Source organism: Pan paniscus, chromosome 1 (genome assembly GCF_029289425.2).
Source record: "Pan paniscus chromosome 1, NHGRI_mPanPan1-v2.0_pri, whole genome shotgun sequence".
NCBI lineage: Eukaryota > Metazoa > Chordata > Mammalia > Primates > Hominidae > Pan > Pan paniscus.
In genome coordinates, this window is record NC_073249.2 from 92,762,023 (window position 1) to 92,775,957 (window position 13,935).

Sequence of the window (13,935 nt, forward strand, 5' to 3'; positions counted from 1 at the left end):
CATGCTGTCTTTTCCCTCACCGCCTATACCCAGTAGGTTGCCAGATCCGATCAGTTTCACCTTCTAAACATTTCCGAAATCTGCTTTCTCCTGGACAACTCTACACTGACTTAGTTTAGGCCCTATAGATAGTCTAATCTTGTCCCTTTCCAATCCATACTCCATATTGCTAGGGTGCTCTGTTTAAAATGCCAAACTGATCATCTAACTTAAAACTCTTCAATGGCTCCCCTGAAAGGAAAAAAAAAAAATCTCTCTATCCCCCTAGTGATGATAATTTATATGTACTATAATGTCATTTAAATAGATATAGACATAAAACTAGGTATAAATATATATTTATGGCACATAAAACTATAAAAGCAATGGCAATTTACCAATTAGAAACAAAACTATAAAGCCAATACATTTTAAAATAAAAACATTAATGTATTGTGACAGATGATGTTTGCTGAAACTAATTGCTGCACAAAATGTGATCGTGGAATGGAGAGTTCCAGCTCAGGGTCTCTGGAGTTTGGCACGCTGTGTAACGACTCACTTCTCCCACCACTTTTCTCTATTGGAACTTCTGCTCACCCTTTGTTCATTCAGCCTGCTGGGAGGACGTTTGGCCTCCTCCAGGCTCAAACGCATCATTTACATGTTAAGTCCTCCTCTGTTCTTTTCTAATTAGCTGAGACAATTAAAGCAGCACTACTTGGTGCCAGCTCATCACAAACACAAAGACGAATGCAGACACTGAAATCATTTGGCAATACAGGTTATAAAGTGCCACCCAGATGATCCAAACCATGATTATCTCATTTGTTTTTTATATTATCATTAAAAGTAAGACACAAAAGTTAACATTTTCCTAGAAAGTCCATGGACTTCAGATAAGACCTAAAGAGCCAGGCCCAAGCTCCCTACAACATGGGATCCAGGAGCTCATCACTGGACCCCACGCACTCACAGACACACTTCTGCAGCCACTTCCCAACACCCGCTTGGCACCCTGGTGGTACCAAATCGCTTGTGCTTCTGTGCTTTGGATGCCTGCTCATCCCTCCGACTGACAGGCCATGCCTGCCGTCTTCTTAGGCTAACTCCTCCTAATCCTTTAGGAGTTTGCTCAGAAGCTCATCTTTTTTTTTTTTTTTTTTTTTTTTAGACGGAGTCTTGCTCTGTCGCCCAGGCTGGAGTGCAGTGGCGCGATCTCGGCTCACTGCAAGCTCCGCCTCCCGGGTTCACACCATCCTCCTGCCTCTCCTGCCTCAGCTTCCTGAATAGCTGGGACTACAGGCACCCGCCAATACGCCCAGCTAATTTTTTTGTTTTTGTATTTTTTTTTAGTACAGACGGGGTTTCACCATGTTAGCCAGGATGGTCTCGATCTCCTGACCTCATGATCCGCCCACCTCTGCCTCCCAAAGGGCTGGGATTACAGCGTGAGCCACCACACCCGGCCTACATATTTCCCGGCCCAGAAGCTCATCTTGACCCCACAGGCAGGGTCAACTGCCTTTCCTCTGTGCCTAGCTTTATCATAGCACTGACTGCATCGTGTGCAAATTACCCTGGAATGTAAGCTGCCCCAGGGCAGGGACGAGGCCCTATCAAGCTCTAGATAGGGTCTAGATAGGGTCTGGCATATGGCAACATGCAACAAGGGCTGCTGAACTAAAATCCAGGCTCCATGCTGTACTGGAGAGAAACTCTGACGGTGGCTGGGCTGTAGAACTTGCTTTGATGACCGTCTGTGATCTTAGACATGTCATTTCATCACCTCGAGCCCCAGCTGCCCCAACTATGAAACAGAGACGATACAGATATACTGGTACAGGTGCAAAATTACAAGGAAATTTGATGCAGCATGATTTCAAAAGAAAAATATCGGAAGCGCCTAAATGTCCACCTTTGGTGTGCTGATTAAACAAATAATGGTACATCCATACAACGGAACACTATGCACTGTCAAAAAGAAAGCAGAAGCTTATTATGTACTGATGTGGAATTACCTCTCCAGTTTGTCTTAAAAGAAAAAAGTGGGAGCAGAAGAGTATATGTGGGATTTTACTATTTGTTTAAGAAGGGGGAAAATACATATATAGATTTGTGTTGACTTGATTAGGTACTAAAATGCTTGAAAAGGACCGGGCACGGTGGCTCACGGCTGTAATCTCAGCACTTTGGGAGGCCAAGGTGAGTGGATCACTTGAGGTCAGAAGTTCGAGACCAGCCCGGCCAACATAGTGAAACCCCATCTCTACTAAAAATAAAAAAATTAAAAAATTAGCCAGGTGTGGTGGTGCACGCCTGTACTCTCAGCTACTTGGGAAGCTGAGGCAGGAGAATCACTTGAACCCAGGAGGCAGAGGCTGCAGTGAACTGAGATCATGCCACTGTACTCCAGCCTAGATGACAGAGCAAGACTCCACCTCAAAAATACATACATACATAAATAAATACATAAATAAATAAAATGTTTGAAAAGATAAACAAGAACAATAGAGGTTACCTATTGGGGAGAAGAAAATGGATGATAGAGGACAAAAGAGAAGTAGATTTTTCACTGCATATATTTTATACTTACGATTTTAAAACTACAATACCATATTACTTACATAAAATTTAAAAATTTTAAAGTAAATATTTCCTGCCCACCATAATTACCTCACAAGATCAAGTAGGAAGATCAAGTAAACATTGTAGGCAGGGCATGGGGGCTCACGCCTGTAATCCCAGCACTTTAGGAGGCCAAGATGGGCAGATCACTTGAGGTCAGGAGTTCAAGACCAACCTGGCCAACATGTTGAAACCCCATCTCTACTAAAAATACAAAAATTAGCCAGGCATGGTGGTGTGTACCTGTAATCCCAGCTATTCGAGAGGCTGAGGTGGGAGAAATGCTTCAACCCGGGAGGCAGAGGTTGCAGTGAGCCGAGATCACGCCATTGCACTCCAGCCTGGGCAACAAAGCAACACTGTCTGAAGAAAAAAAAAAAAAGTAAATATTGTAAAAGCATGTACTGTTGTTGGAAGGTGTAAGCAAGAATGACATTTTGTGGTGAAGCTACTGTGTTATACTTGTACTAATAATTATAATGACAAAGATACCTTCCCTTCTCCATCCGCATCTTTCTCCAACACACACCCTCCAGGGGAGCATCAAGCTTCACTATCATTTTACAGAATAAAGGAGACTGAAAGAAGGGAAGCGACAGCTATGTTGACACATGATCTCACACCTGCTTCTAATACAGAGAGTCCCACACATGAACCTTCCCCTAAAGGGCCTTATAATAGCACCCTCTTCAACAAGATCCTGCCTACTTCCTATCCTCCCTTTCCATGCCCCATGCCTACCTTCTCAGGGACCCCCACACAACCAGGGGCTCTGCCACAGATTCTCAAACATCTTCCTTCAATTCCACACATCATTTTCTCATTAGTCTAGTATGCACACTGGGTCTGCTGACCTTTCCTCATCCACCTTGGCATCCTCACAGAAACCTCAAGGCTGCAAAATCCAAATAGCAGCCCAATGGCAGGCTCCACACAGAGATAGTGGGTGCTAACTCTGAGAACTCGAAACAAACCCTGTCATCAGGATGACGGCCTTCTTACTTCTCATCTCTCTTCCTCTTTGTCAAATGTTTCAAAGAAACCAGAACTGGAGGGGACGAATGCTAAGGTTTGCTTCTGGAGAGCAGCCAGGTAATGTGTGCTAACACCCCAGGGATATCTGTAGAAACGGTCTTCTATATTAAGGAATTCTGCATTCAGTCTTACTCAGTTTAAGGCATGGCTGAAAAGACCCTAATGAAATGATTAAACATATAGACTTTAATGCCACATATTTATTTATTTATTTATTTTTATTTTTATTTATTTATTTTTTGAGTTGGAGTCTCGCTCTGTCACCCAGGCTGGAGTGCAATGGAGTGCAATGGCGCAATCTCGGCTCACTGCAACCCCCGCCTCCTGCAAGCAATTCTCCTGCCTTAACCTCCCAAGTAGCTGGGATTACAGGCGCCCGCCACCACACCTGGCTAACTTTTGTATTTTTGGTAGAGACAGGGTTCCACCATGTTGGCTAGGCTGGTCTCGAACTCCTGACCTCAGATGATCCACCTGCCTCAGCCTCCCAAAGTGCTGGGATTACAGGCGTGAACCACCGCACCCAGCCAATGTCATGCATTTATTAATTCAACAAATATTTATGGGGTGCCTACTCAATCCTAGTCACTCTACTAGATAATGGCATGCTGGACCCTGATCTCCCAAAACAGAAATTTTTAAATCCTGATTTAAAGCATTTACCAATTACCATGGTGTAAATACTCCCACCACAGTCAATATCAGTGAATGTAGGACTGGGAAGAGATGTATACAATCGGCCCTTGTGATCCAGCACAAGCTGGCTTTGGCAAACCACTGGACAATGAACAAAATACACATAGACTCTATATTCATGAAATTAAGTATAATAACTAACATTTATTGAGTGTCTACTATATGTCAGATAATATTGTAAGAACTTTGTAGATATAAACCATGTAATTATCACAAAACCCCTGGAAGGTATTGTTATCTAACAACAAAAAACTAAACACATAATCTCAAATTGTGATAAGTGATATGAAGCAAACAAAAAGGGTTGGGGGAGAACACAAAATTGAAATGTTTGCTGATTTTCATGGTGTAAATACTCCCACCATGACCAATTTCAAGCTACCAATGTGACTTCAATTGGTTTGCCAAATTCCACAAAATTTACCATATTGCTCTCATTAGCCAATATGAGCCAGTACAAGCCAGCTCCAACATACTACTTGGATAGAAGGAGGAGGAGGAAGGGAGAGTGAATTTGGAATGATCACGGGTCTCTCTGGGAGACGGAATTTAAGCAGACATGAAAGATGACAAGGAGATAATCTTGTGCAGAACCAGGGAACACCCAGAAAGAGAGGCATGAAATGAGGTTAGAGAGAAAGGCTAGGGCCAGATCATGCAGTGTCCCTTTGACTGTGGGCAGAAGATTGAAATTTATTCCAAATGCATAGAGAGACCTGGGTTTAAATTTCAGTTCCACTGCTTACTATGTGTGTGATTATGGGAAAGTTCTTTAACTTCTTCAAGACTGTTTTCCTCATGGGTGAAATAGGTTTAATACCTGAAATCTATTCTCACTGTGTTATCATAACTAATACATGAGATGTGTATATAATGCCTGCCCAATACTGGAGCTATTATTATTACTAACCCACAATACATAATGCCCATTCATGTGAGAAAGAGAGAACTAGGGGTAAATGTCTGAGAGCCCGGGAAAATTTGCTCCATATGAGGTTGCTCTAGGGTCTCAAACTCAAAGGCCTACAGGGTCAGGCATATCATACCCAATGGAACATGAAAGAGACTAAGGCAAACAGAGAACATGCTATGTTCCAAAGGGAGCAGTTATTGCAAAATCCAACAGGTTGTAGTCATCTGTAACATGAACCCCATGTTGACCAGTCTTCCAATTATTGGGATTTTTATATGAAATCTCCCCATTTGCAAATGTTGACCCTAATTCCAATTTAAAACACTGTGTAGACCAAACCAAACAAGCCTACAGACCACTCATTTGTGACCCCTGCTTTATACCTTTCGATGGGCTCTTTCTCTAACCCAAGAGGAATTGGACTAGCCAAGGAATGCCTTTGGCTGGCTCAGACGGGGGACACACAAGTGAAGTTAGGCTGTAAGAGTGACCTTCAGGATGAAAAGGGCAACTCAACTTCAAAGGCAGTGGCCAAGCAAAAGAAATGATTCCGTATATCCCACAACTCCTAGATGCTCATAAGCTCGGAAATCACTTTCTGATAATATATTAGTTTCAATCCACCATCTTGTTTTTTTATGTTTCTTTTTTCTTCTTTTGAATTTTTAACAAATTGTTTCATTTCTTTTTTTGTCCTCTACTAATTTAGAAATTATATACACAGTTTCTGTCTTATAATGGGTTGACCTCAAAATTATGACATGCATTCTTAACTTGTCCAATGTTGTTGTCTAATGTTAAGTACCTTTACTGCTCCCTCCAAGACAGTATAAGAATCCTAAATATTTTCAGGTTTTAATTTTATTTTTATTTTTATTTTTTATAGAGATGGGGATCTCACTTTGTTGCCCAGGCTGGTCTTGAACTCCTGGGCTCAAGTGATCTTCCCACCTCAGCCTCCCAAAGTGCTGGGATTACAGGTGTGAGCCACCCTGCCTGGTTGGGAACCCTAAATATTTTAATTACACATCCCCTGGTCTCCACTGCCAAACCTCACTTTTGTGGTTTTTCCATTTTTGTCTGGCTGGAAAGATGACTCTTAGGGCCACCTTGGAAGCAATGTGCTGAAAATGGAGAGTATTTGCCTGCCCTGGTACCTGAATAAATAAGCAGGGAAGGGCTGCATGCGTGCTATGTGTTTACCCACTCTGTACTGTTAGGTGATTAAGGAATACATTTATGATGGTTAAGGCACTGATATTTGGGGATTTGCTTGTTACAACACATAACATTATCCTATTTAATATAGATATTTTCAGACGGGCACGGTGGCTCACGCCTGTAATCCCAGCACTTTGGGAGGCAGAGGTGGGCGGATCACAAGGTCAGGAGATCAAGACCAGCCTGGCCAATATGGTGAAACTCCATCTCTACTAAAAATACAAAAATTAGCTGGGCATGGTGGTGGGCACCTGTAGTCCCAGCTACTCAGGAGGCTGAGGCAGGAGAATCACTTGAACTCGGGAGGCGGAGGTTGCAGTGAGCCGAGATGAAGCCACTGCACTCCAGCCTGGGCAACAGGGCGAGACTCTGTCTCAAGAAAAAAAAAAAAAAGAAAGTAATTTGTCCTTTTTCTCTAATTGTTTTTTTAAAAAATTTCTGTGGTTCTTTCAATATGTGTCTTTACAGATAAGGAAGAATTCTTTATTTGTAACATAACCACAATATTGTTATCATACAAAATATTAACTGTAATTCCTTAAATCACCAAATATCCCATGTACGAAATTCTAATTGTCTCACAAATGTCATTTGCTTTTTAAAAACAATGTGTTTGTTTAAACCAGTATTTATAAGGTGCATACATTACGATCAGATTATATCTTTTTAATCCTTTTATCTATAGGTTCACCCTCCATATTGCTCACTCTCCCTCTCTCTTTCTCTGTGTGTGTGATTTTTACATACATATGTATATGTATATACATACACACGTATATAAAAATATAAATATAATTTTTTTCTGGCAGTTCATTTGTTAAAGAAACCTGATTGTCTTACAGAGGCCCCATAGTCTGCATTTTGATGATTACAGTTTAATGGTATCCTTTTAGTAAGATAACTTCATAGATAGTGTTGTGTAGAGTGTATAGTAGTCTCTCTATGCTAATTTATGGTCAATCCATTAGTTCACTGGAAGTTATATAATACTGATATCCCAATTACATCATATATTGATTTATTAGACAGAATACACCTATAAGGATAAATTCCCCTTCACCTTTTTTTTTTTTTTTTTTTTTGACAGAGCTAGCTGAGGTTTTATTTTGGACCAAAAAAAAAAAAAAAAGCAATTGAATTGTTTTGTAGCTGGAGGCATGGGCAAGGGGGGTCCCCAGGTAGTAAACTCCCCCGCAGGTGGGCTGAGGGCCAGGGCTGAGCCTCAGGTGGGTCTCCTGTTCCCAGTGCTACCCTGCATAGTGGCCTCCCTCCCAGGCTCTGGGGCAGCGCAGAAGGGGCAGGCTTGGAGGGGCTGCCTCAGCTGTTCACTTGGGCAGGAGTCGGAGGACTCGGACACCAGCTTCCTATCACGTGTCTCGATCTTCTTCACAACCACGGCCCTCGAGGAGCTGGTGCGGCTGAAGGAGCTGGAGCCCGCGCCAGAGCCAAAGCTGGAGCCCAGGCCATAGCTGAGGCTGGGGCTTGTGAGGCCCCCATAGGCCGAGCTCAGACCACCTGCATAGCCGCTGGTGGTCTTCGTGTGAATACTCATGTTCTGCATCCCAGACTCCAGCCGGCTCTCCTCGCCCTCCAGCAGCTTCCTGTAGGTGGCGATCTCGACGTCTAGGACCAGCTTGACGTTCATCAGCTCCTGGTACTCACGCAGCTGCCGCAACATGTCCTGCTTGGCCCGCTGCAGGGCGGCCTCCAGCTCGGACAACTTGGCGTTGGCATACTTAATAGTCAGCTCTCCGCGCTGCTGGGCATCTGCAATGGCGGCCTCCAGGGAAGCCCTCTGGCCTTTGGGGCCCTCAATCTCAGCCTGGAGCCGGCTGATGTTCCGGTTTATCTAGGAGATCTCAGTCTTTGTGCGCCACAGGTCATCCCCGTGCTTCCCAGCCAGGCTCTTGCAGCTCCTCATTCTTGATCTGGTACATGCTCTCAGCCTCAGCCTGGCTGCGGCTGGCGGTCTCCTCGTACTGTGCCTTGACCTCAGCAATGACGCTGTCCATGTCCAGGGAGTGGCTGTTGTCCATGGACAGCACCACAGATGTGTCTGAGATCTGGGACTGCAGCTCCTGGATCTCCTCTTCATACAGCTGCCTGAGGAAGCTGATCTCTTCAGTCAGCCCTTCCAGGCGAGACTCCAGCTCTACCTTGTTCATGTAAGCTTCATCCACATCCTTCTTGGTGAGCACAAATTCATTCTCCATCTCTGTACGCTTATTGATCTCATCCTCATACTTGTTCTTGAAGTCCTCCACCAGCCCCTGCATGTTGCCAAGCTCCGCCTCCAGCTTCAGCTTCTCCTGGCCCAGAATCTCCAGCTGCCGCCTAAGGTTGTTGATGTAGCTCTCGAACTTGTTGTCCATGTTGCTCCGAGTCATCTTCTGCTGCTGCAGGAGGCTCCACTTGGTCTCCGGCATCTTGTTCTGCTGCTCCAGGAACCGTACCTTGTCTATGAAGGAGGCAAACTTGTTGTTGAGGGTCTTGATCTGCTCCTTCTCCTGGGTGCACACGGCCTGGATGTTGGGGTCCACCTCCAGGACAAGGGGGCTCAGCAGGTTCTGGTTGACCATGACTGCGGTGATGCCTCCCATGCCGCTGGCCCCACCATAACCGCCACCCAGGCCACCCCGAAAGCTGCTGCTGCCCACTTGGGAGAAGCTCAAGGAGCTGATGCAGGCACTGGGCCCACTCGAGTAGGAGTGGCTGCTGAAGGCCTGGGGACCAGAGGTGGACAACTTGTAGGACTTCTGGGTCACCCTGATGGACATGGTGGAGGCAGGAGTGGAGGCAGGCGGGCCAAACCAGGCGGATATCCTAGAAGGAGCGGAGAAGCTGCTTCTTGGTCCCCTTCATCTTTTATTAGTTACCCCGTAGTGCAGTTTATATAGGAAAGACAGAATACATATATGATTATTTCCTGTATTTACCAGTTTTCAAAAAAAAAAAAATTAAACTGGTTCCCTAGCATCCTCCAAGTAACCAATTTACTTTGCTTTATTGCCGTTGTTTTTGTCATTAGGAATTCATAGATTTGAACATATTTGTTGTTTTGATCTACACCTAAGGGTGTAGCCCTTTGAGATTCTGGTTTAAAATGGACGTGTCTTATCAGAGCCTCACCTTTGGCAGGTCTTGGGTTTTTATTTTTGTCACCTTAGCCCCATGTCATCACCAAAAATACAGCTTAGTTTGGAAGATTGGAAATGGCTCTCAGGGCAAATACAACTTTGAGTGAAGGGCATGTCTCACTAGATTTTCATCTTCTCCTAGATGTTGGCCTATTAATTCCTATCTTAATTGCTTTTTTATGTTTTCTAAATATTTAATTCAGTTTTATGACTATTCTCAGTAGGAAGATTGTTCTGAATTCTTTAGTCTCCATTACTATAAGAATTTACTACCTTATGTGGTATATATACACCATGGAGTACTACTCAGCCATAAAAAGAACAAAATAATGTCTTTTACAGTAACTTGTATGGAGCTGAAGGCCACTATTCAAAATGAAGTTACTCAGAAATGGAAAATCAAATACTGCATGTTCTCACTTACAAATGGGAGCTAAACTATGGGTACACAAGGGCATTCAGAGTGGTATCATGGACATTGGAGACTCAGAAGTGGGGGACAAGCAAAGGGTACAATGGGTACAATGTACAATACTCAGCTGACAGGTGCACTGAAATCTCAAACTTCATCACTATACAATTCACCCATGTAACCAAAACTTCTTATACCCCAAAAGCTATTGAAATAAAAAAAAAAGACTTTAAAGAATTCACTGTCTTGAAGATGCCTTTCCTGACCCAATCCTAACTCCTCAAAATCATCTGTGAGACTCTCGATAATCTAACCTCAGTAGACCTCCTCTTCCACTGCCTTCCCATTAAACTATATGTTTGAATTCTACAAATATTTTTCTTCCCTACCACTCTTTTTATCCCAGACTTCCTAGCCTTTGCACAGGCAGATTCCTCTGCCAAGAATGCCTTAAATTCCCCAAAATAATGATTAAGCCCTAACTATTTTTTAAAGACTCAACCTAATTATCACTTTTCCCATGCTCCCCAAATATTATATTCATTCCTCCATTTTATCAATATAAAAGGTTATGTCACAAAAGCCATGGCAGGGTTTAAGGGCTGCGATCAATGGTGTCAAGTGTCTCAAAAGAGTCCAATGGTCACCAAAATATATCCACTGGACCTGACAGAATGGCAGCCACTGGAGACTGCTGCCCGGGCAGTTCAGAAATACAGTGGGGAAGAAATCCAGACTGAAACATGCTGAAGAAAAATGAGCAGTGGAGGTAAAAATGTAGATTATTCTTTCAAGGAGCTTGGTTGTGAAGAGGCGCCAGAGGTTAGGTAGGTTTCATGTTTTGTAAATGGAAAAGATGCATAAATATGTCAGAGGAAAAAGACAGTAGAAAGGGAGAAGATAAAGATACAGGAGACAAAATGACAATTTATAGCACAAGTTCTCACTGAGACTTGAGGACAAAAGTAAGGTGGAGAGGTTTACAGAGAACCTTAGGGGTGGGGGTGAGCTTTAAATATGAGTTATAACTTCATCTTTTTTATTTTCATAAAACAAATAAGAAGACTTGTGGAGGGGAACACTTGAAGCAAGGGGTGAAAGTTTATAGTAGTTGCTATGGGGGAAAGGGGAGGAGTTGATACCTCTCAGAAACACACAGGATCACAGGAAATCAAGCAGAGGGAAGAGATCATGAATTTGTATTGGTATAAAATTCCGTGGTTGGGTAACTGACTGTCCAGCAGTCCTCGCCAACACAGATACAGGGTCAGAAAAGGAGGACAGATGTACTGCTCTGGGGTTGAAGTTTATAAAGGAACAATGGGTTTGGGGGTATTAATAAGAGAAGTGATGGATCATAGGTATGGACCGATAGACTGGAGAAATTGGAGGAGTGAAGGGAATGTTGATTTTAGTGAGAGAGAACAGATGCAGAGAGGGATAAGTGTTGATAGGGAAGGAAGTCATAGCCAGGGATATTGAGCTTGAATAATCAGTTGATAACAAACTCCATGATACGGCATAAGAGTAAGTGGATGACATAGAGTAAAAGTAAAAGAAATTGAACACTAGACAAAGGACAAAAAAGCTTGAACATTGAACAGCCATTAACACTGATCCTGAAAGCCATCCAAGATGATGGCAGGATCCACAAGATATAGGAGAACTGAGTCAGGTGCCAGAATTTTAGATGTGACCAAATCCCTATATGTCAATTTTCTATATGACAAATAGGAGCAGAGGGTCATGTTGCTAGACTAAAAGAGTCTCAAAGAGGATAGAAGAATTATGGTCATGGCTTTGGGCTTCCATTTTCTTTTCTGGAAAAAAAGGCGAGATTAAATTAGGTCATCTCTGAGCAATCTTAGAGCTCTAAAATCTACGAGCTCCCATCTAGACGATGACAGCCTGGAGGGTGCTCCCCATTTTCTAGCAGGGCACTCCCTACATCTGCTGCTCACACTCTGTTGGGGTTCCCACGTGTCAATGCTCAGCTTTTCAGTCACTCCTCAGCCATGCCCCTGTGCTTCCTGGGCTCATGGGCTGGCCTTCACCCTCTAAACCCCATGGACTCTGATTTATGTGCTCCTTGTCGTCTGTGCTAGCCTGGCCTACCTAGCTTGGTGTATCTACTTAGCAACAGGAAGCTCTCTTTATTCACTGTCCATCTTTTTACCCAAGCCTCAATATCCACCATTTACTCAGCTCTGCTCAGATACCTAGTTCTTGGCAGACCTCTTTCTGTTTCCTACCACTGACACCATGATGTAGGCCTATAGTTAACATGAATTAGGAAAGCCCTGGGCTGCCAAGGATCTCTTCCTCTCCTGTCCATAAAAGCCAAGACTGACTCAGATTGATTAGAGCTTCCCCTTCATCCAATGTCGTTTTTACATGAGTCCACTCCATTTAATTTTTCTTCCTCAATCTTCATTATTCCACCACACATACTAATTTTAGGACTTCCAATTTCAACCTCACCCTTCACCCTATCCAGCAGCACAGCTTCTCGCCTCCCACTTCTAACCCTAATGCTAACCCACTTCTCAAAAAGGCAGTCTCTCCCACTGTTGGAATCATTGTGATCTTGGTTGAGAATCTCTAATCTCTCCAGTCTGACTGCTGTGTGTTCTCCAGCTGTGAGGATTAGTGAGGCATCAGAATAGGTTGGCACACATGCTGGGCTATCCCTGCAGCTGTTGTGCTTTTTCAAAAACCACCAAGCAGGGAGCCCAGCCTGCCAGCAAAGAGCTACAGGCTATAGTGGCTTCTTGCAACTTTCCTCTGAAAACACAGTGGGAAAGGTCACTATGTGTGTAAGTCCTTGGACAGGACTCCGTAAAAGCCTCCTGTGAAACTCATCCAAATACATGAAGAAGTGGTAGTCAGAATATCTGGGCCTTTATCCATCCCACTTTACATATTGCTGCTGGAATGAAGTAGTCTTTACCTTTTCCCATCTCCACCAGATAATCCTACTGGCTCCCTGCTGTCCTCTCTTAAAATTAAAATAATTTAGGGCCAGGCGCTGTGGCTCACGCCTGTAATCCCAGCACTTTGGGAGGCCGAGGCAGGTGGATCACGAGGTCAGGAGTTTGAGACCAGCCTGGCCAACATAGTGAAAACCCGTCTCTACTAAAACTACAAAAATTAGCCAGGCATGGTGGCGCCCTCCTGTAGTCCCAGCTACTCAGGAGGCTGATGCAGGAGAATCGCTTGAACCTGGGAGGCAGAGGTTGCAGTGAGCCAAGATTGTGCCACTATGCTCCAGCCTAGGCGACAGAGCGAGACTCCATCACAAAAAAAATAAATAAATAAAAATAAAAAATAAAATAAAATAATTTAAAAATTGGATGTTTTTATTATTGGACTAATACAGGTTATTGCAGAAAACCTGGAGGAAAACAAATGGAGAAGTGTAAAGAAGACTATATAAATCTCTTGTCATTCCATCACCCAGAAATAATATTGTTATTATGTTGGCATGTTGCCTAACAATCTTTTTTTTTTTTTTTTTTTCGAGACGGAGTCTTGCTTGGTTGCCCAGGCTGGAGTGCAGTGGTGCGATCTCGGTTCACTGCAAGCTCTGCCTCCCAGGTTCACGCCATTCTCCTGCCTCAGCCTCCCAAGTAGCTGGGACTACAGGCGTGAGCCACTGTGCCCGGCCACAGTCTTATGTGCATGTGTGTGGGGTGTGTGTGGGGGTGTAAGAATATGTTTGTGTTCCTGGTTTTGTTTTACAAAATTGGCATACCTGATAATATTCCAGAATACAGTTAGGCTGTAATTCAATTATTTTATATTATCAAAAATTTTTCCAATTTTGTATTAGTATAAGTAATGATGCTGCAATAAACATCCTTGAGGAATTATTGAAGCAGAAGATATATCCACTGTAAGGCTCTTTATTCATG

The 13,935-nt window shown here is 43.5% G+C and overlaps 1 pseudogene; it reads right to left on the reverse strand.

Annotated features, from left to right (window-relative positions):
- Window positions 1–7,096: 7,096 nt before the first annotated feature.
- On the reverse strand, window positions 7,097–9,516 carry LOC100967232 (keratin, type II cytoskeletal 8-like; annotated as a pseudogene).
- Between the last annotated feature and the right edge of the window lie 4,419 nt (window positions 9,517–13,935).